The sequence below is a fragment of the Lissotriton vulgaris genome, chromosome 7, assembly GCF_964263255.1.
Source record: "Lissotriton vulgaris chromosome 7, aLisVul1.2, whole genome shotgun sequence".
Classification (NCBI taxonomy): domain Eukaryota; kingdom Metazoa; phylum Chordata; class Amphibia; order Caudata; family Salamandridae; genus Lissotriton; species Lissotriton vulgaris.
The window spans coordinates 896,854,407-896,878,158 of NC_141695.1; the positions used below are offsets into that span (position 1 = coordinate 896,854,407).

At 48.9% G+C, this 23,752-nt stretch overlaps 1 protein-coding gene across 1 annotated transcript in view; it reads right to left on the reverse strand.

Annotated features, from left to right (window-relative positions):
• LOC147702654 (neuropeptide Y receptor type 2-like) overlaps window positions 1-23,752 on the reverse strand; it is a 223,614-nt gene that overhangs the window by 83,904 nt on the left and 115,958 nt on the right. The window contains exon 2 of the mRNA XM_086928815.1: window positions 3,392-3,511. The gene's annotated coding sequence lies outside the window, so the exon portion shown is untranslated. The remainder of the gene's footprint in view (window positions 1-3,391; window positions 3,512-23,752) is intronic.

Genomic DNA, 23,752 nt, shown 5'->3' on the forward strand with positions numbered 1-23,752 from the left:
CTTGTGCTGTTCCCTGGGCCCCTTCTTGATTGGAGGTTTTTTGGGGTTTGGTTGGTTGGCCCTTTGCCTCTCCTTTCGGGCTCTGCCGGCTCTGTGTTGGGGTCCTCCTGGGTGGCTGGCCTGTCGGTTGTCCGGTTGGCTTCTGGGGTCCTTCTGGGATGTCTGCGTTGTTGGGCTCATGGGCTCCTTGTTGGTCCTTCCTGTTTTGCCCTTCTTGGGGTTTGCCTTGGGTGGTTCCTTGGTGTCCTCCTGACCTGTAGGTCGGCTCTTGGTTGCTGGCAGTTCCTCCTTCCTGTTTCTGGGGTTGGTTTCCCGGGTTCTGTGTTTGCCCTCGGTTTTTCTCTCTTGGCTGTGCCTTGGCCGGATGTGGATTCTGCTTTGGGGGGCGCTTTTTGCTCTCCCTGGCCTGGATTGGCCAGGTTCCTGGGTTTGTTTCCCTGTGTCTCCGGTTTTTGGTTTCCTCGGGCCTGGCTGCTGGCTGATTCCTGTGCCCCGGGTATTCTTCTCCCGGTGTGGTGGCCTTAGATGCGACCATCCAGTCTTTGCTGGGCTTGGCTGCTTGTCTTTCCTGCCTTTGGCCTGGGCCTTCTGTGGAGTGTCTGTGACTCCGGTGCCTATTGCTGCGGTTGTCAACTGTTGGTGGGGAGGGGGGGGGTGGGCCTTGCCTGGGTTCCTTGGCCCCTTTCTTCCTGGTTGTTGCTTTGGGTCGGTGCTTGTTTTCTTATCTGGTTCCTCCCTCTTCCGTCTTGTTGGCTCTGCTGGTGGCTTCCCCTGGTGTGCTGGGGTTGATCCTGTGGTTGGTCGCATTCGTTGTTCTCTTGCTTTGGCGTGCCTCTTTAGTCTCGTCTTCCTTCCCCTCGCCTTTTGGTGTGGTCATTTGTGGGTTGCTCCGGCTATGGGTCGCTTTCTTCCCTGCTTTGAGGGATTTCGCTCTCTGACTTGCCCCTGCTGGATTCTTTCCTGGGCCTGGGTGGTTTCCTCCTGTGCGGCCTGCTGTCGTGCGCTCTCGACCATTGGGCCGGGTTGGCCTGTTTTGTCCCTGTTGGGGCGGCAGCTTGGCGGTGCCTGGGGCTGTGGGATTCTCCCTTGGTGGTTTTTCTCCCTGGTCTTTTGCCCTTCCTGGCTGGGGGGCTTCCGCTTCTCTGGGGCTCAATTTCCCTGCTTGTTCGGAGAGGGGTTAGGGGGGGGGGTTCTTTCTGCCCCTCTGGGTGTTCCTTTGGGGCTTGGCTCTGGGGGCTAGGCCTTCTTCAGGCTTGCCTTGGCGGTTCTTGTGCTCGTTTAGGGTCCTTTCTGGGTCGTCCCCCGCTGGTTTTGGTGTCTCGGCTCTGTAGGCTTGGTTGGGGGCGTGGCTTGTTGTGCTCCTTCCTGCGTGTTCTTGTGGGCTCCCTTCTTCTTCGATTGGGTGCCGTTTTGTTTCTCAGTCTGATGCCCCTGGCGTCGGTGGTTGTCCGGAAGGCCGGGTTGTTTTCTTTGGTATTCTCCACATGATTAGGAATAGGACGAGGACAGGAGGGACCTGGGGGTAATGTCCTATCACTTACCGGTAATCTTCATTACTCCTGGTCCCGTTGTCCTCGTCCCATTCCTAACACCCCTCCTTGCCTCCCTGGTGAACGGCCTTCCGGTTGTTGGCTTGGTATTTTCAGGCTGCATGCTGGGTTGGTACTGCTTATATACTCCCAGCGAGAGGGAGTGGGTTATGTATTCCAGCATGCTCCTGTTCTTTTTTTCTGTCGCGGAGATAGTGATCTCCACTATGTTTAGGAATGGGACGAGGACAACGGGATCAGGAGTAATGAAGATTACCGGTAAGTAATAGCACATTCCTTGTAGTGACACTGGGACACATGCACTCTCACTGTTCTTGGCTGTGGGGAGCTGCAGAGAGTCCTTGTAGTTCTTTCAAGTGCAACCGGCTGCATAAGGCCTCACTTCATATGCACAGTCATCCCTTTTCTCTCTGTCTTGGTAGCTGGAAGTCAGACGGGCCTCAGCTGAAACCACAAAAGTGGCTGCCACACCCAGCAGCTCAACAGAAGATTCAAACATGGAGTGTAATTTCACTGGTTGTTAAGTAATAAACGGAGATTTTAAAATTATGACATTGTCAAGGTATGAGTTTATGTAAGGTATATCCTTCTATATCTTATATCCTCTGTGGAAATGCTAGGTATGTCCGATTAAGAGGGGTCGATTAGGATCGCGGACGGACTTGCGTCCGTCCGCGACCCCAGAGCAGGAGGGAACCTCCGCATGGCATGCGGAGTTCCCTCCTGTGCAATTAGGATGTGACCGCCACCCTGGCGCTCACATCCTATATTTTTAACATTGCCGCGGGTGCAGCTTCAAGCTGCACCTGCGGCAATGTTAAAAATGCACGCATTGCATTTGCATGCAGAAAGAGGCAGGCACCGACCATAGGTACCCCCCATGTGCACCCCCCACCCTCCCTTCACCTAGGGGGCCCGCAACGGGCCCCCGCACTGAAGTTCCGTATGCTTTTCCGCGGCGGAAAACCCGCCGCGGAAAAGCATACTTTACTGGCCATCCTAATATGGTGGACGGTGTCTGGAAGACACCGTCACCATATTAGAGCTTTTCCGCTGCGGTTGTAATCCGACCGCGGCGGAAAAGCTGCGGACTTAAACCAGGACCCACCAGCCATCCTAATCTGGCGGTGGGTCTTTGGTCAGTCCGCTGCGGTGGCTTCCGCCGGCCCCGAGGATGCGGAAAATCCGCAATCATAATGACCCCCTAAGTGTGGTAATATTAATCTTTTAAATAGCACACATTGCAAACTGAACTTTTTAGCACTTAATAAGTGTTTATTACTACCCCTCAACACATCAGAGCCTGCTCCTCACTTGATGGATTCCACAAGAAGCCGAAGACCCGGCTCTTGGTATAAGCACCTTGGGAACAACACATCTACACACCTGTCCAAGCGCCTAGATAATCCGCCTTAGAATAAAGAAAGATTGAGTTAAAATCTGTAATTTTTCATACTTGTGTTTTGCAGGTTACATTTACCTGTTTGCAACAGGGACATAACTCAACGAGTTATATCCAGCACTGGACACTGGATATCTCACCAGCCAAAGGAAGATGAATAAGCTATGTTTCCAAAAAACAATCAGCCTAATCTGCAGGTGGATATGATGAATAAAAAACACATGTGCCCATGGATCATGTTTTTTAATAAGTCCGTAGGGGCTCGGTTCACAAATGGTACATAAAAAAACATCTGCAATTTGCTCTTGGAAAATTATCCTATGTTTGGCATATGTTTATTTGTACGGGATTTGGCAGAGAGAAACCAACTGCAAGGCCATTTCCCAAAAAATAAAAAACAAGATTGCATGCGATCACCTAATGTTGCAAGTGACCATACCTGATAAATTCCTTATCTTGCCCAGCCGTACATCTGCAGTTGCAGAAATCCGCTCAGAAATCCACCCATATCGGAAAAGATAAAATCTTGCAACCTTGGATCAGGATTGGGATTCCACATCTGAAAATTAATTAGCACATAAATTGGTCTAAGCTGTGAAAAAAAATTCAATCCATTTATGAATCGGATTTCAAGTCGTAGAGAAATTAAAAAACTTCCTAGATTAATTGATTTCATGTGGTAAGAACTAGAAAATTACTCAAAATTATTTAAGTGTTTTAATAGGTTTTAAATCAAGTTTTGAATATAAAATGCACGGTTCCAACAGTTTTAGGAGAGAGAATGGGACTTTCATGTTGGACCTGAGAAAGTCACCGAGGTTTCTTGGATGAGAGGCATACTCTAAACCATGGGTACTCACAAACTTTTCTCACGGGGCCAAATTTACAGTGTCGTTTGTGTCCGAAGGCCGCACCGGTGGGGGAGGGGTCAGTTGGAGCGGGGGCGGGGCTAGAACAAAAAAAAACTGTGACCATGAGGTTGGACACAGGTCCCTGCAGCGGACGCCTTCGTCCACTGAGCCATCAGACCCGGCATACAAACATATCTCTCTCTCCCTCCCTCTCTCCCTCCATCTCTACCTATGTCTTCCTCTGTCTGACTCAGACTGTCTCACTCCCTCTCCCTCCCTCTCTCTCTCCCTGACTCCCTCTGTCTCACTCACTCTGACTGTCTCACTCTCTCTCCCTCTCTGTCTCCCTCTCCCTCTCTGTCTACCTCTCTCTCCTTCCCTTTCCCTCTCTGTCTCCCTCACTCTGTCTCCCTCCTCCCTCTGTCGCCCTCCTCACTCTGTCACCCTCCTCACTCTGTCGCCCTTCTCCATCTGTTGCCCTCCCCCTCCCTCCTCCCTTCCTCTGTCTGCCACCCTCCTCCCTCCCTCTGTCTGTCACCCTCCTCCCTCCCCCCTCCCTCCCTCTGTCTGTCTTCCTCCCTCTGTCTGTGTCTGTCTCCCTCCCTCTGTCTGTCTCTGTCTGTCTCCTTCCCTCTGTCTCCGTCTGTCTCCCTCCATCTCCCTTTGTCTGTCTCCCTTACTCTGTCTCCCTCTCTCTGTCTCCCTTTCCCTCCCCCCTCACTCTCCCTCTGTCAGCCTCCCTTTCCCTCTCTCCTTTCCTTCCCTCCCTCTCCCTCCTTCGCTCTCCCTCCCTCTCCCTCCCTCCCCGCTCTCCGTGTCTGCCTCCCTTTCCTCCCTCCCTCGCTCTCCCTCTCTCTGCCTCCCTTCCCCTCCCTTCCTCGCTCTCGCTCCCTCTCCCTCCCTTTCCCTCCCTCCCTCGCTTTCCCTCTGTCTGTGTCTGTGTCCCTTTCCCTCCCTCCCTCGCTCTCCCTCTCTCCCTCGCTCTCCCTCTATCTGCCTCCCTTTCCCTCCCTCCCTCGCTCTCCCTCTGTCTGCCTCCCTTTCTGTCCCTCCCTCGCTCCCCCTCCCTCTCCCTCCCTCGCTCTCCCACTATCTCCCTCCCTCCCCACTCTCACCGTCTCCCTCCCTTTCCTACCTCCCTCGCTCTCCCTCTCTCTGCCTCCCTTTCCCTCCCTTCCTCGTTCTACCTCCCTCTCCCTCCCTTTCCCTCCCTCCCTCGCTTTCCCTCTGTCTGTGTCTGTGTCCCTTTCCCTCCCTCCCTCCCTCGCTCTCCCTCCCTCCCTCCCTCGCTCTCCCTCCCTCTCCATCCCTCTGTCTCCGTCCCTTTCCCTCCCTCCCTCTGTCTCCCCCCTCTACCTCCCTCTGTAACCCTCTTAATCGCACTCTGCCTGTTTGTGCCTGGGCTGAGACAGCTTCCGGGCACACACACACAGAGCCGCACCCGAGCACTTCACAGGTCTTTAAAAGACCATTTGTATGTTAATGAGGCTTTTGTATTTTACCTCTTAGGCCCCTGCAGCTCCACTCTGACTATCACTGGAATGCCCGGCCCCCACAGAGCAGCAGAGTGTAGGCGCACAGTGTTTGCAGACACACTTTATTTTTTTTAAACAGGTAAATTGTCTGCAAGGTCTGTGGGCCGCCAGGGAAGGCTTGCCGGGCCTCTGGCGGCCCTCTGGCCGTACTATGAGTACCCATGCTCTAAACTGCCTTTCAATGAACTTCCATACGCACACTGGCTCTCTCACTAGGTGTATCATTTCACTATTAACAGATACAGTTCAAAGAAAGACCATCACTTGTAAGCCTTGCTTGAGTGTGTGATTGTGTGGATGCAAGTGGATATGAAGTGGGAGCTGTATTAATGCAGAAAGAGGGTTATCTACATGTTCCGCCTGTGCCTAGTCCAAACCAGTTCCTGAGCACTTTGTTTACCAGACTTCTCCTTTCCTTTCACAGTGCAGGGCAGAAGCATCAGGCGCCCGACAGGAGGTGGAACCAGCATTGTGGAAGGCAAGTACAGTCCTGGAGCATTTTGTTGACAGGTCTCCTTCTTTTCTTTCAGTGTGCAGGGCAGAGACATCAGCCGCTCCCCAGGGAGTGGAGCCAGCATTGTTGAAGGCAGGCACAGCCCTATTCAAGGTTCAGGTGCACTCCTCCCTCCCATCTAGATGCAAATCTCTCTATTCATCACTGGGTGACTCAGCCTGCTCTCCTGGAATTCCCCAGCTCTGTCACTCACAGAAACTAGTCATAGGAATACACAAACTAGCAGAGGCAGGTTTGAATGGTTAGACAAGCAAAGGCCTACTTTCTAAAAGTGGTATTTGCAAACACAGAATATTAAAATAAACGTCACTAAAATATGTATTTTATTATTCTGAGTTCATGCATACTAAAGACAAATTTCTACCATGTTCTCTGAGCCTGTTAGGATTATAAAATGGAACAATTCTAACAGCCCATTCTGGCCTATGGAGAACAGGTAGCCTTGCAATAGTGAAAAACGAAAATGGCTGTAATTCACTATTAGGACATGCCACACACTTCAGGGTTTGTCCTACCTTATACTTACAATGCACCCTGCCCTTGGGCCTACCATAGGGGTGACTGATATGAAGAAAAGGGAAGGTTTAGGGACTTGCAAGTGGGTGTACTTGCCCAGCCAGCATGACAGTACCAGACTGCATGCAGGCTCTGCAATGGCAGAGCATAGACACATTTTACAAGGCTGCTTCTGTGGGTGACACAACCAGTGCTGCAGGCCCACCAGCAGCATTTGGATTACACGCCCTGGCACACTCAGTGCACTAGACTAGGGTCTGACAAGTAAACCAAATAGCCAAACATGGAATCACTGATTAGTACATCAATTTACAATAGGGAGCACTTGCACTGTGGCACTGGATAGCAGTGGCACAGTGCCCAAAGCATCTAACACCAGCAAAAACACATGAGGCAACAGCAAAAAATGGAAGGGAGACCCACGCCAATGGTGCCAGGTATAACAGATTGTAACATAACTTTACTCAAGCAAATGGAATTATTCTGTTATAGAACGTAAACTGTTGGGTGCTAATTAGGCAAGAGAGAGGTTCAGACTATGTGTGGGTAAAGACATTTTAAATTCAAACTCCTTACAAACCATTGGTGAATATTTTGAAACCGGAAAGGGGAAGAAATGTAACTCCTAGATCAGCAAGGTTAGTGTCTAAACTAACAAGCAATGGCATAGCCAATAGGTCTCGCATTTGGGACCTTATAAGTGTTTAGCCATGTAACCGTTGGTGTTGTTGCACCAAGGATTTTCTGCTGCATAACTAAATACCTATAGGGTCCAAAAAGCGAGACCTATTGACTATGCCAGTGCTTGTTTGTTTTTTGTTGTTGCTGTTTTGATTAAGTTGCCAGATCTACAATAGCTGGACATATTTTTTGTTAACAGTTCTTTGCATCAAATGAACTTGTTTTCATTGCTCTGAATGGTATTTCCATTCTGTTTGTAGCAAGCAGTCTTTCCCGGGGGTGTGGGGGCTGCCTAGCTGTGGGCTTGCACCAAACTTTGCAAATGATAAAAAGCCTGGTGCAGGCTCAATTTACAAGTATGGAGTGAGTCAGCCCCAGGCAGCATGACTCTCTCACACAGGAGTTCATTTACTGCACCTGCATACTCAGCAAGGTTTAAGGAAACTCGACCCACTCCCTCCCAGGCATCGGACACATATTTACCAAGAAACACTGAGAAGAGCCTGCCTGCTGCACTGACGGCTTGTAGTGTGCATGCCTGGTGAAAGCGTGCACTGACGGCTGGTGGTGTGTGTTCCCGGTGAAAGCGTGCACTGATGGCTGGTGGTGTGTGTGCCCGGTGGAAGCGTGCACTGATGGCTGGTGGTGTGTGTGCCTGGTGGAAGCGTGCACTGACAGCTGGTGGTGTGTGTGCCTGGTGGAAGCGTGCACTGATGGCTGGTGGTGTGTGTGCCTGGTGGAAGCGTGCACTGATGGCTGGTGGTGCGTGTGCCTGGTTAAAGCATGCACTGACGGCTGGTGGTGTGTGTGCCGGTTGAAAGCGTGCACAGATGGCTGGTGGTGTATGTGTGCCTGGTGAAAGTGTGCACCGACGGCTGGTGGTGTGTGCCTGGTGGAAGCATGCAACGATGGCTGGTAGTGTGTAACGGCTGGTAGTGTGTGTGCCTGGTGAAAATGTGCACTGATGGCTGGTGGTGTTTGTGCTTGGTGAAAGTGTGCACTGACGACTGGTGGTGTGTTTGCCTGGTGAAAGCGTGCACTGATGGCTGGTGGTGTGTGTGCCTGGTAGAAGTGTGCACTGACGGCTGGGGGTGTGTGTGCCTGGTGGAAGCGTGCACTGACGGCTGGGGGTGTGTGTGCCTGGTGGAAGCGTGCACTGACAGCTGGTGGTGTGTGTGCCTGGTGGACGCGTGCACTGACGGCTGGTGGTGTGTGTGCCTGGTGGAAGCGTGCACTGATGGCTGGTGGTGCGTGTGCCTGGTTAAAGCATGCACTGACGGCTGGTGGTGTGTGTGCCGGTTGAAAGCGTGCACAGATGGCTGGTGGTGTATGTGTGCCTGGTGAAAGTGTGCACCGACGGCTGGTGGTGTGTGCCTGGTGGAAGCATGCAACGATGGCTGGTAGTGTGTAACGGCTGGTAGTGTGTGTGCCTGGTGAAAATGTGCACTGATGGCTGGTGGTGTTTGTGCTTGGTGAAAGTGTGCACTGACGACTGGTGGTGTGTTTGCCTGGTGGAAGCGTGCACTGATGGCTGGTGGTGTGTGTGCCTGGTGGAAGCGTGCACTGACGGCTGGGGGTGTGTGTGCCTGGTGAAAGCGTGCACTGATGGCTGGTGGTGTGTGTGCCTGGTGAAAGCGTGCATTGACGGCTGGTGGTGTGTGTGCCCAGTGAAAGCATGCACTGACGGCTGGTAGTGTGTGGCGGCTGGTAGTGTGTATGCCTGGTGAAAGTGTGCACTGACGGCTGGTGGTGTGTGTGCCTGGTGGGAGCGTGCATTGATGGCTGGTGGTGTGTGCCCAATGAAAGCGTGCATCGACGGCTGGTAGTGTGTGACCGCTGGTAGTGTGGCTGGTTAAAGTGTGCACTGATGGCTGGTGGTGTGTGTGCCTGGTGGAAGCGTACACTGACGGCTGGTGGTGTGTATGCCTGGTGGAAGCGTGCACTGATGACTGGTGGTATGTGTGCCTGGTGGAAGTGTGCACTGACGGCTGGTGGTGTGTGTGCCTGGTGAAAGCGTGCACCAACGACTGGTAGTGTGTGTGTGCCTGGTGAAAGCGGGCACCGACGGCTGGTGGTGTGTGCCTGGTGGAAGCATGCACCAACAGCTGGTAGTGTGTGATGGTTGGTAGGGGGTGTGCCTGGTGAAAGTGTGGACTGATGGCTGATGGTGTTTGTGCCTGGTGGAAGCGTGCACTGATGGCTGGTGGTGCGTGTGCCTGGTTAAAGCATGCACTGATGGCTGGTGGTGTGTGTGCCGGTTGAAAGCGTGCACTGACAGCTGGTGGTGTGTGTGCCTGGTGGAAGCGTGCACTGACGGCTGGTGGTGTGTGTGCCTGGTGGAAGCGTGCACTGATGGCTGGTGGTGCGTGTGCCTGGTTAAAGCATGCACTGACGGCTGGTGGTGTGTGTGCCGGTTGAAAGCGTGCACAGATGGCTGGTGGTGTATGTGTGCCTGGTGAAAGTGTGCACCGACGGCTGGTGGTGTGTGCCTGGTGGAAGCATGCAACGATGGCTGGTAGTGTGTAACGGCTGGTAGTGTGTGTGCCTGGTGAAAATGTGCACTGATGGCTGGTGGTGTTTGTGCTTGGTGAAAGTGTGCACTGACGACTGGTGGTGTGTTTGCCTGGTGGAAGCGTGCACTGATGGCTGGTGGTGTGTGTGCCTGGTGGAAGCGTGCACTGACGGCTGGGGGTGTGTGTGCCTGGTGAAAGCGTGCACTGATGGCTGGTGGTGTGTGTGCCTGGTGAAAGCGTGCATTGACGGCTGGTGGTGTGTGTGCCCAGTGAAAGCATGCACTGACGGCTGGTAGTGCGTGGCGGCTGGTAGTGTGTATGCCTGGTGAAAGTGTGCACCGACGGCTGGTGGTGTGTGTGCCTGGTGGGAGCGTGCATTGATGGCTGGTGGTGTGTGCCCAATGAAAGCGTGCATCGACGGCTGGTAGTGTGTGACAGCTGGTAGTGTGGCTGGTGAAAGTGTGCACTGATGGCTGGTGGTGTGTGTGCCTGGTGGAAGCGTGCACTGACGGCTGGGGGTGTGTGTGCCTGGTGAAAGCGTGCACTGATGGCTGGTGGTGTGTGTGCCTGGTGAAAGCGTGCATTGACGGCTGGTGGTGTGTGTGCCCAGTGAAAGCATGCACTGACGGCTGGTAGTGTGTGGCGGCTGGTAGTGTGTATGCCTGGTGAAAGTGTGCACTGACGGCTGGTGGTGTGTGTGCCTGGTGGGAGCGTGCATTGATGGCTGGTGGTGTGTGCCCAATGAAAGCGTGCATCGACGGCTGGTAGTGTGTGACAGCTGGTAGTGTGGCTGGTGAAAGTGTGCACTGATGGCTGGTGGTGTGTGTGCCTGGTGGAAGCGTACACTGACGGCTGGTGGTGTGTATGCCTGGTGGAAGCGTGCACTGATGACTGGTGGTATGTGTGCCTGGTGGAAGTGTGCACTGACGGCTGGTGGTGTGTGTGCCTGGTGAAAGCGTGCACCAACGACTGGTAGTGTGTGTGTGCCTGGTGAAAGCGGGCACCGACGGCTGGTGGTGTGTGCCTGGTGGAAGCATGCACCAACAGCTGGTAGTGTGTGATGGTTGGTAGGGGGTGTGCCTGGTGAAAGTGTGGACTGATGGCTGATGGTGTTTGTGCCTGGTGAGAGTGTGCACTGACGGCTGGTGGTGGGTGTGCCTGGTGGAAGCGTGCACTGACGGCTGGTGGTGTGTGTACATGGTGGAAGCGTGCACTGACGGCTGGTGGTGTGTGTGCCTGGTAGACGCGTGCACTGACGGCTGGTGGTGTGTTTGCCTGGTGGAAGCAGGAGCTTTCACAGTGATAGAAGACACAAATGAAACTGGCAAAGAGGAGTGGGAGAAGGGAGGGGGAGTCCGAGCAGAGAAGCATGATTCACAGCCATAGAAGACACACATGAAGCTGACCCGGAGGGAGGGGGAAAAGGGAGGGGGTAGTGCAAGCAGAGGAGCCTGATTACAGCAATAAAAACACAGATGGCAGCTGTGCACGTGCACAAGCTTGTGAACCCAAGCTGTAGGCCAGCAAAAGCCTCTCGTGGCACTTTTAAAAGCCACTTACTAAGCGTATGCGCTGTCTCAGGCGAGACCTAAAAAAGAATCAGTTTGATGCTGAAGATGTTTCTGGCAGGAAGAATACTATTGCGGATGGATTGTCACGCCTTCCTTTAAATGTGACTGAGACGTCTGTTCATGATAATTTTGAGTGTGAGGTTGCGTACACTATGAGGATGTGTTGCAGAAGGAAGATATATCTGATAGGCGAGAGGGTGAAGAGGTGTGGTTGCAAGAAATGGAGCATGGCGTTTGTTTAAATAATGTTAAATCATAATTACTTAAAGGATGGTCTTGTGAGAAAGTAATTAAAGGAGAATGTGCAGCATTTTGGAATGAAAAGGGCGAGTTATCGCTGTATAATGGTATCATTTTGAGAGGAGACAAAATTGTCCCCCTTGTGGCTGTTCGGAGTATTGTGATAAAAATGGGTCATGATGGACATGGACGTATGTCTAGTACTTAAAGGAAACTTAAAGAAAAGTTTTGGTTGCCCGGTATAGATTGCATGATGGATCGTTGGGTTAGCAACTGTGATTACTTAGAACAGAATGCTGGATAGTGCATTGTAAATACCTTCTTTTATGTGTGCTACAAATATCACCTATCTAAGCTCTGATTGGTCATAGGATACACTCCTAATGGAACGAAAAACATGTTGGCCATAAGGCTAAAGAAAAAAAGAGATTAAAGTAGGGGTGTGCACACATTGTGTAATTACGCAGAATTTTGACAAAATAACACAAAATTATGCATGATTACTCAAAATGCAAATCTGTCACTTCACACCATACTTTAGTGCAAAATGTGTCCTTGTGTCAATTTTTGACGTGTAGATGCATTTTGCACAAAAAAGTGCAAAAAACAAAAGTACCACAAACAATAGCTGCTCGTGGTCTATTGCTGCCTTGTGTTTACATTACATTTTTACCAAGAGTTGTACTTAATTATGCAAAGTAACTTGATTGCATCATTTCTGGAATTTCACAGAACAAGCCTACTGCAAAATTCCCAAAAGTATGCAAATTATGCAGGTGTCATTTAAATTTAATCCAGGGCTTTTAAAGACAAAAGGAATCATATTTCATAGTGGGCATTTTGGTCTGACGAAAGTCTGAACACGTAAATTTGACCTATAACTTTTTTATGTTTCTTTCCCCATGCGGGATCTCCCACGAGTAGGAGTAGGTCTCTGTGCATTTATGGAGTGAAAAACTACCTGCATGGATTATACGTTTATATACGAGTTTGTTGGTCTTTACCCCCTAAGGGGCATATCAGCAAGGGCCGGCGATAATTATCGCTAAGCGCACTTAGTGGTAGGATAATTATCGCCGGCCAACTCTGAATTTTATCGCTGAGATAGCGTGCTATCAGCAACACGTATCTCCAAAGCGATGTAATTCAGAGCACAAGCTGCCAACTGTGCGATTATCGCCGGCGTTATCCTGGGGAGTACCGCCCACTTTGCATCTCATTAGAGATGCAAAGTTGGATGTTAAGGGAAAGGGCGAAGAAGCATGGATTCACGAGTTAGCGTGTCCTTGCTAATAGGGCGTTAAAATTATCGCTGCTTTTCGTTCGAAAACGGACGCTAAAGCGGCGATTATTTTAACTCCGGCCCTTGCTGATATGCCCCTAAAAGTAGACTAGTTCAATGGAGAAATTGCTCACAAATCTGCCAAACATCTAAGTTTCAACCTTTGCAAATGTGATTTTAGAGGTTAAAAATCCATAAACCCTGATTCTGTGAATGGTAATTTGCTTCTGCAAATGCCATATTTGTGCAAAATGCTTTGAGAAAAGTATTCATTTAGACAGAAAGAGTGGTAAAACAGTGAGGGCTTAAACACAAATTCTGGTGTACATGTACAGATATCATTCATATAGCGCTGCGAGGTCTCCGCAGAGCTCCCTCATACAACACATTCCGAGGCAGGCTGCCAGGCTCTTTCACATCTAGACCCTGCGACATCCGGACACCTCTGCAGACAGACCTTGCAGCTTCCTGTTCCCCTGAGACCAATAACAGAGGCAGGAGGGGCGCCATTGTCTCTCAGACCTGGCGCCTGGTAGACCCACCTATCACTCTGATCTTTAATTACGACTTGGGGATGGAATTGCCACGGATTTTTTGTTTAACTTTCGAGCCCTTTTCATATACTGATTCATACGTGCAGGCTATCTCACGTCAGTTACGCATGATGTTTGCTAAAACAGAGGGTGGAAGAGCCTAAGCAGGAGAGCAGCCCAGTAACACGCTTTGGTAAATCCATTCAGCCTAGCTGCAAGCCTTTGGGATTTGCCAATGCTTGTCTTGTTTTGCCATTGGTTTTCTAAAATATTGTTATGGGAGTTGCATGGGCCTCACCAATATTTTAAAAAAAAGAAAAATATATATATTTTCGTTCTTGTGGGTGCATGTGCTATTTATGAAACAGGTGAATTCCATCTCTCTCAGTGAAGTTAGCCAGTGGCTGAAGTGGGTTAGCCCACTGCCCCATACTGTGGGCTGTAGTGGGTGGAAAACATGTGAATGATGCAACAGACCAATGGTCGAAGAAGGCTGGCTGAAAGTCACTAAATGCAAGTATAGCATATTTATATAATTGCACTAAAATCAAAAGGTCTTGGCTAGCACCAGACCTAAAAATAGCTCAGTGGGTTTATGTAGCTGTTGCAGAGAGGCGTTGATTCTCTCTCACTTCTCAGTACAATATGTTCCACGGGGGTGTGAGCATTTATAACGGTCTTAATTGCAAAAAAAGAGAACACACAAAATGATTGTTGCACATACATAATTGCATTTTGAAAATGTGGAATTGTATACTCTGGTTTATGACTGGATACTTGTTTTGTTCAATAGGGGTTCTTTCGACTCACGGTAGCCCTATAAATCGTGTTTGTGTCCTGCAAAAAACATTGAAAGGAAGAATCCATAATTTGCAGTTTGCAATACGTTTTCATTTGGCAAGCATTGGCGCACGACTATATTGGAATTAAAATCTAAATATTTGTAGTAAACATGCAGGCGGGAGATTGTTGATTTTTATACCTATATAAAGGAAAGCTTAGGAATGGCCTTTGTTGGTTTTGTAGAATTAGTGGTAAAAGATTGTAAAGTGTCAGTGTTCAGAATTCGGCTCTTTCCAAAGTGCAGTCACTGGAGTAAAAGTGTTTCTTCGTGCAGACTGGCACTTGGCCTGCTCTCAATCAACATGTTTCACCTATATCAAGGTGAAAGACCCGAATCACTGCCAGGTGATCTTGCGGACCCTGCTGAGTAGAAATAAAGGTCCCACTCTACCAATATCTCTACTATTTCCCTTCTCTAGAGGGAAGACACTAGAGGGACTAATCACAGGTCCTCTTGGTTACCCCGCAGCATCTACGTGCTGCCGCTCAGGAGCTCCTGGTGATACAGCAGTGTTGGCAACACCGCCCGCAGCAAGCCTGCGTCCCTGAGGCCTACTCGCCAGGCCAGCACTAAGGTTTTGAAGATGGTGGCTCTTGAAGGGAAATTGGAGGGGACTGCGGGGTGGACTGCCTATGGGATGAATAGTATAGGACATCTGTATCAGGAAGGAGAATTGCACTTATTTGAAGACTTGATGGAGGATTTCGATATTCCTTCTGGCCAAATCTTGTAGCACCAAGCAATGGTAGTCATGACTGGGAATCATTCGGGAAATGGAGTCTGGGAAACTGCAACACATAAAACCTGCTCTGTACAATGACGCGTCATGTAAAAGCGGTCACGTCACTATACCAAGCCATACGTGCTAACATTCTAATTACCCTCACAGATTTGAAAGTGAAATGGGATATTGATTTAGAGCTACAAATTACTGATATGGACGGAGAAGATCCTAGCACACATACTCAGTCTCTCATAATGCCAGATTCAAATGTATTCATTTTTATTTTCTACCTAGAGTTTGCCTTACACCTGGTAGGATCAATAGATTCTCTGCGGCAGCTGCTGCAGCAGGTCCAAGATGCGGGGAGCTTGGGCCATACATTTTCCATATGGTATGGTCCTGCCCCTCTTTAGCGGGGTTCTGGGAGGTGATAGTGGACTGTCTCAATTATATCACACAGCGGGTGGTCCTTTGTTCACACTTGGACTGTCTCCTTGTGGGTTAACCATGCCTTAAAAAGCAAAAAACGTCTACTAGATTTATTGATTTGCTATGTATACTCGAAAAACAAGAATTGGCAATGCATTGGAAATAGCGAGATAAGCTGGTTAAATGGGCTGGACTTGAGAGTGCTGTATTGTTTCATGAATTGAAGCGAGGGTGTGGAACAAATGATAGAGCTAGAGCATGGGGAGATTTAATAGATAACTTACGGACTCTGGACATTAGCTCAGATACATCTGACAGCTGAGGATTCAGACGGTAGAAGTACCTGATTTTACTGGGGAAGCTTTGAGTGGGATTTGTAACTACAGTGGTGATCCCAACTTGACAGGGGATTATGGAACTCTATATATGACAGCTTGGTAAGGGGTAACTAAAGGTGGGGATATTGGGTGCTGTTTGTTTGTTGCTAATTGACGAGGTGAAATGGCATGTTTTAATATGTTATGCACTTCGGCTACACAAGTCTGAAAGATGTGCTCATTTTTAACCTGTTTTAATCTGTAGTACTATGCATAGATCATTTTCTGTTGCTGATGCGCTATGTCCTGGTCATGTGTTGCTTAGCACTATCACAGTGCATACATCAGTGCTTGTTTCTAATGTACTAAGTCCTGGCAGCGAATGTCTTTTGTTTTTTTCTTATATGAAAATAATAACATTTGTTTTAAAATAAATATAATGGAGGTAGGCAGAATACCCTCTCCTTAAAGAAGTTCACAAAGTCTTCTCTTCACTGGGTTGGGTTCCTCTGGTTCCACTCTGGCTCCCTAAAACAAAGGCAGCCTTTTGTAGCTCACATATTGGAATCTTATGAGGGCTGACTCATCTTTTCATTCTTCTGACGTCTATACAAAGAGTACCATTGAGTTTGATGATAGCAATAATTCTTATGTACAGTGCTGTAAAGTGTCAAGGCCATGACTGAAAGCGCGAGGGTGCACAGGATGAGCCCTACACATCAGCTATGAAGTTTGGGATTTGAGAGTCTCTAAGGGTTTCCATGTCTACTCCAGACACTGGAGATTACAGGGCCTCTAGCTTTAGTCTTGATTTCTCAGTATCACTGAGGCCCCATGTCTGACCCAGATCTCGTCTGAAAGAATTGGATGTTTGTGTCTTCGCCTTTTGCCTGGACCCTGGCAAGCACCTTAAGTGAGGTGGATTATTTAACTGAAGACTGCATGTATCCATGACAGGTTTTCCTGCAGCTCATTAGTTTTTGGTTTGTGTTTCTAGGATGGGAAAGTACCTGCAATAGTTTAATGAGCAGTCAGAAGCTTACCAGTTTGTGTTTACCTAATTATAAATAGAGGCACAATCAGAAATGTCCTCCTCCTGGCGCTGAGTTCAGAAATTCCATCATGTCCATGAGCATGAGAGTTCCTCATACAGCATCAGATGGTTTGAGAAGATAGTGGTTTTCTCTTCTATTCCAAGAGAAGAGAGCTTTAGGGCCTTATTGAGAATTTGGTGGGTGGGATACTTTGATAAACCGTGAAAAATATCCTGTTCACCTTATTGAAAGTGCTGTAGGCTATACTAGAACACTGGAATGTTGAGAGCTCCATCGAAGACAATAGAGTAGCTCTGGGCTTATAATGGCTGGCATAGGGCCAGAGCTTCAACATTCCAATGTTTGTCTTCATGTTTTTGCCTTTTTAATTTGGAACATTCTATCCTCAGTAGTTGAAATGTTCTATTAGCCTTATAGCCCTTCTGCTTCAGGCTGTGCCAGTTGTTAAAGACCCTCAGTCTTGTTATAGCCCACGCCTGCAGCTCAGGCTGATAACTTGGGTTCAGGGCCTTTAACACCCGGTATAGCCCTCGGCCACAGGCTATAAGCCTACAATGCACCTGTAATACATTATGTTTGCAATGGGATACCCCTTCTACCAAACGCTAGATAAAGCCCTAAGTCTTAGAGAAGGTACATATGTAGACCCACAAAAGAGAGTCCTTATAGAAGTAGGGTGTCTTATTGCCTAGTTAAGCAATCTCTATAGTTCTAGTTTCTAGAATTCACAACTTTACTCAAAAAAACGATATTCCCAGACTTCACATCTTCTAAAGGGCCACCTTCCCAAAAGAGCCTCTCTGAAGGTGCAAACACCACCACATGGGAAATTAATGGTAGGACCTGAAGGCGGAACCTGCATAGGGAATGCAAAGTTGTCTCTCACACAGGAGCACGCCCCATCAGCCAAAGGGGGCAATCTCTCCAGTTCTCTTGTGTTGTTCACAGCACATCATCTAAAGGAATCAAACACACAGGCTTGGCATGCAGGAGGATTTCATGTCACCTGATTCGGTCACCTATGTAACCCTTCCTAATCTTAGGGAACACCTCATGAATTGTTTGAGAAACTGGGTAATGTTTATTATAGACAAAAATATTGCACCGAAGTCTCAGTAGCTCTCGGGCCAGAAATGACGGAACAGCATGATCCAATATTTTTGCTAGCGCCTACTCATTGTAGGATCATCAGCAGTTCCCTCTGGGTGATGGGGGATTTCTGGACCCGAGGTCAGACTGCACATGGGTGCTTCAAAGTGTTTAAGATTCCTCACAAGCAAGTTGCCTTTTGCAGGAGGCTAAATTAGCACTCAGGAGCCGCCAGCTCAGTGAACTCGTACAATACATTTCCTAGCTCTATGGAAATGGTGTAGCTAGACCGAACAACAATAGACAAGGGCAGTGACTAAAGAACTACATGACCTTACACCCTGCTTTTTCTCACAACGAATCCGAGGTGTTGCTGCTAATTACCAAGCCATTGGCTTGCTTTGTTGCAAGAAGTCTGCAGCCAGTGCTCAGAATGTATAAAGCAGGGAAGAACAAAACTAACAAAGGAACTAAGCTAAAAGGTGCCCCCATCGTGAGTTAAATGAAATTGATGGATTTGAAGTATAGTTTAACCTCTTGACATAATAAACGGAACAGACGCGTAGGATGATGCTAACCAGAACAAGAACATGCAAGCGCTGCCTACAGGAGCTGAGAAGTACTTCACTCGGCATAAACAGAGCAGTCACCCGCACTGACACTCAGCATGGCCTGGTGACGCGCCCTAAAATAAACAGACGAGCACATGCTTACACTAAAGTGGCAAAAGAAGGCCTCAGCCCAGCAGAGGCAGGGGCAGGGTACTGGAAAAGCACATGTAGGGAACCATTTTGTGTGATACACGCCGTTGAAGTTTAGATTCACAAGAGAGGCCTTAAAAGGCCACACCTATGGATTTCCAGGGCTGCAGTCAGGAATATTCACACCCCTTAAAAGGAAGAAAAAAATCATTTTCTTAGAGCTGTGTCAGTACTTGTAAGCCACGCGAGTGGCAAAATTACCTGTGGTGCGTGCTCTCTCTCTCCTGTAACACTTTGGACTTGGCCCAGATAAAATCTGACATTGGGGCAGTGGTGTAATATGTAGCGCCGACAACTCAGTAGGCGCCACACATCAGTAGCGACGGATTCAGTGAAATCTCAGCGGCCACTCACCACAGCATGCGAGGAGGAGGGCATCTTTTTGCATCGGAGATATGACGTGGGCGAGAATTAGGCGTCTTCTGCCTAACTCCCTTCATGTGCAGGTTTGGAGAGGGAGCAATCCACCTACCTTGAATTAACATCTCCGGAGGCTCACCCATCGTTGCACTCACTGAGTTTGCCTCGTGCACCTTTCATGAATTTATGGCGCAAAAGCAATTTGGAGCCTTGCTACATTTTAACAGATACTTGTTTAGAAAAGTCCAGTTCTTTTGTGACTTCAGTTCCCCAAAACACATACTGGTGCAAAGTGGACAGCCATGTTGTTTTTAGAAAAAAATATATTTCCTGTTAAATTTGCTCCTCCTCATCTGTGCATTAAGCACAATGTGTCAAGCAGGGGCACAACTAGACCCGAACTTCACGGGGGGCTAACTCTCCCACCCAGGGCTGGTCTTAGCACTGGTCGCACACGGTGCAACAGCCTTTTCTGGTGGCCCTCCCCCATTTCCTCCTTCTCCATGAATTCCCCGCTACCACTCACCAACAATGTTATGTTAAAATTATTTGTAGAGCGCGCTTACACCAAGCGGTTTCATGGCGCTGAGGACGGGAGGACGTCAGCAGCATGATGACAGGAGCTTTACTGGTATGCTTGTGAAAAAAGAGAAGGGTTTTGAAAAGTGTTCTAAATTGGGTGTAGGAGGTTACGGATCTCAATCCAGTCGGGATAGAGTTCCAAAAATGGGGGGGCAGGAAGGAGAATCTGGGGCCACCAAGTTTTTTGCGTTTGAAGGTGGGGATCATGAGCAGGTTGAGGTGGGAGGAGCGGAGTTCGCGTACTGGGACATAGCGATGGATCCTAAAAGAGATGAAAACTGGCCCTGGCCAGCGAGGGCTTTCAAAATGGTGCATCCTAATTTGAATACACAGCATTTGTCCACCGGGAGCCAATGAAGGCTCTTCATCAGAGGGCTGACACGTTGATGCTTAAGTTGATGGAAAATGAGCCTGGCTGCTTGGTTTTGTACCAGCTGTAAATGGCGAAGTTGGTATGCTGGAATGCCAACATAAAGTGAGTTTGCATGGTCGATGCGAGAGATGATCAAGGCCAAGTGACGCGAGAAAGGGCCTCGGTGATCAGAAATCTACAGATCTTCCGAATTCTGTGGAGGTGGCAAAAGCAGGATGATACCACTGTGCTAATTTGAGGTTTTAAAGACAGGTCGTTGCAGATTATGACCCTAAGGCTTTTTACAGTATCCACTGGGCGAGGGGGGCTGCACAAAAGTGGGAGTCAAAAGTTAGAGTCCAAGGGGTTAGCGGCGCCTCCATTCAGGATCAGCTCCGTTTTATCTGGATTAAGTTGTAATTGGTTGGTATACATCCATTCGCTAATGGAGGTCATGGTGGATTGAAAATTGGTGACTGATGTGTTAGAGGAATCAATATCGAACACCAGCTGGAGGTCATCGGCATAGTTGAAGGTTATGGCTGGGCTATTGCATAATGACACAATCAGGGGTTGCATGTATAAGTTAAACAAGAGAGGCGATAAGGAGGAGCCCTGGGGAACCCCACAGGTCAGCCTGTTTTTTTTGGCCGAGAAGTTTGCCAGGCGGACCGCCTGAAATCGCTTGTGTAAAAAGGAGGAAATCCAATTGAGAGCCAAGCCCTGGATGCCAGCATTGCTAACACGATCGATCAGGAGGTCATGATCGACCGTGTCAAAAGCAGCTGACAGATCCAAAAGTACCAGGGCCTGGGTGGTGTTTTTTTCGGCTCCTCTCCTAAGCTCGTCCATGACTGCCAGGATGACTGACTCCGTGGAGTGTGCTGGTCTAAATCCTGCCTACCGGGGATCGAGAAACTGAGAGTGTTCAATAAATGAGCTGAGATAGTTCGTAACGTGGGCCTCTAGGATCTTACTAAGGTAGGCTGAGCAGGGAGATTGGGCGGAAGTTGCTCAAAACCGACGGGTCAGCGTTCGGTTTCTTCAAGATCGGGACAATCACAACGTGTTTAAAAGTGTCGGGAACGATATCTTGTTTGAGGGAGTTGTTGAGGAGTGAGAGAGGCGGGTCAGGGCAGGTAAGGAAAGCCTCCTGCAAGATATGTGGAGGGCAACAATCGTTGGGGGAGCCAGATCCCACTTTTTTTTAGAAGGACCAAAAACTCTTCTCTGGAGATCAGTGGAATTTGGTTCAAGGTAGGGGGATTTTTACATTTAATGGGAGGGTTGGTTGGGGGTGTAGGGGTGGGAATGTTGTTTTTAATGGAGGTGACTTTATCAACAAAGAACGAGTTCAGGGAGTCGCATAATATGTGTGAGAGGGCAGGTTTAGCGATCACTCTGTCAGGTTGCGCAAGCTCATCGACTATTGCAAAAATGTCCTCAGTTTTAGTGGCTGAAGAGAAGTAGATAGTCTTAGTCTGGAGGATAGAGTCTTTGTAGTTTTTCAGCATGGTTACATAGACGGTTCTTTCCCCAGGGGCATAAGCTCGCCTCCAACGGCGCTCGACTTGCCTGAGTGCCAGTTTTTTCCTTTTCAGATCTTCAGAGAACCAGCATTGGGCATCATGGGGGCATTTAAGATTGGTTCTCTTAAAGGGGGCAAAGTTGTTGCTGGCTGATTCAAGCCATTGATCGAGGTTTAGTGCCTGATGTCAGAGGAAGCCTTGTTCAATAGGTGAGGTGGCTGTTAATAACGAGCAAAAGTCGCCAATATTGGCCCGCTTCCAGTTTCTGGCCAGGAGATTACCAGCCAGGGGAGGTTTAATAGGAGGGATGCAGGCCATGGTTAATGTAATAAGGTGGTGGTCAGACCATGTGCAAGGGGAAACTAGTGGAGATGTTATCTCTAGGTTGGAAGTCCAGACTTGGTCCAGAATGTGCCCCTTAGCGTGAGTGGCCTTATGCACATGTTGCAACTCAACGGAGCTGGCACTCTCGTGCATATCAGTGGGCCAGTAATTGAAGTCTCCAAGAATAATTATCCTGGCATGGTTGATAAGTAATTGGGAGATTAATTTGTCTAGTAGTTGAGGGAATAAGGGCATATAGTCAGGAGGCCGGTAAAAGAGGGCACAGATAAAGGGAGATTTGGGGGATTCAAATTTTAAAATAAGGCTGTCAACTAGAGGTATACCGCTGATCTCTAGAGCAGTAAACGTATGTTTCTGTTGAATAATAGCTGTCACCCCGCCCCCAGACTTGCCCAACAACCTATTGGCCTGAAGTATGTAATAACCTGTTGGTATTGCTGCGAGGATGTCGGGGTGGATTCGGACCTGAGCCAGGTTTCTGACAGGAGGAGGATGTCTGGTTTGTCAGAGTCGAGTAATTTAAAAATTTCGAGTTGGTGCCTCATCATAGAGCGGGTATTTCGATAGGTGATGACAATGGTCCTCTCTGCCGGAGGGTCAGGGCTAGTAGGTTCCGGAGGGTCCTTGTAGGTGAAAAGAGGACCCTGCCCGGTAGGGAGTTCAGGAAAGGAGTCTCTAAGGGACAGGATCCAAAATTTCCTATGCCCTGATGCTTGAGCTGATGGGCCAGTAACCTTGTAAGTTTAGCAGCTCAGATGCTGTATAAGTGGTGAAATAGGCATAATGACTGGCCCCTGGCCCCGGCCGGTTACGGACAAGCGCAGACGGAATTGCCTTTGGCGTGCCGCCGGTGTGCCCGCTATGCGCATCCGCTGCACGTGCACGCTCTACGTGCGCGCTCTATGTGCCTTAAATGATGTTGGGAGCGCTGACCTCAGCATGGGCGGAAGTGAGTGTCTAACTCCCAGAATCCCTCCGATCAATCGGCACAAGCCATGTCGGATCAGGGCCAGGTTAGGAAAGTGTTCACAGCAGCAGGTGAGATACAGAGAGCAACGTGATAATATTTTTTTTAAAAAGTACATAAAAATAAAGATTTTAAAACCTTTGTCGTGTCGCCACAAGCAGCTAGCAGCGTCTTAGGGGGTAAAAGACTGACGCGTTCGCTGCGCATGTGCGCTCTACGTGCCTTAAATGATGTTGGGAACGCCAAAGACTCGAGCGCTGACCCCAGCATGGGCGGAAGTGAGTGTCTAACTCCCGGAAGCCCTCCAATCAATCTGCACAAGCCGTGTCGGACTGGGGGCCAGGGAGGAAAGTGTTCACTGCAGCAGGTGAAATACAGAGAGCAACGTGATAGTATTTTTTTTAAGAAAGAACATAAAAATAAAGATTTTAAAACCTTCGTCGTGTTGCCACAAGCAGTTAGCAGCATTTTAGGGGGTCAAAGACGGCCGCCTCATCTCTCTATAGAACCTTTCTGACACACCTTGAATTTTTTTTTGCGCTGCTCATAGTTTACTCACACTCATTTCTGTGATGTGCACGGTACAAGTTCTTTGTAGCAGGCACAGTAACCCTCACACCGTGTGCGTGGCATGAGTGCCCATGTAAATGCATGCTGAGCGATGCAACAGTGTGAGTAGGGTGAGAAGAGCGACTGTAGGGTGAGTGAGGTGACCATATGAATTTTGGTGTGAATGTAAGTGCAGAGTGGGACGAATGAATGGATGGTTAGTTATGGGCTTGTTTGAGTGAGATTTCAGATTGAGCAGTGAGGGGGACAGGTGAGTTAAGTGTCACATGCGTGCAAGGTGAGTGGTATGCTCGTGTTACTGCAGGGTGAGGTACAGGGTGAACAGCACAAGTGCATTGTGAGTGCAGAGTGATCACTGTGAGTGCAGGGTGAGCTGGTGAAACGTGTGAGTGCATTGTGATCAGTGCGAGTGCATTGTGATCACTGTGAGTGCAGGGTGAGCGTGAAAGTGAAGGGCGAGAATGGGGAGTGACTTGTCTGATGGCAGGGTCCATTCCCAGACACTTGAAGTAACTCAGAATGGTATTGACGGAGGCATAGGGTTTCATATATAAGTTAAACTATGGCATTGATCAGGGATCGAGGGTGGAGGAAATAAATAATGTGCTGATCCTGCAACAAAGTTTCACTCTTATAATTA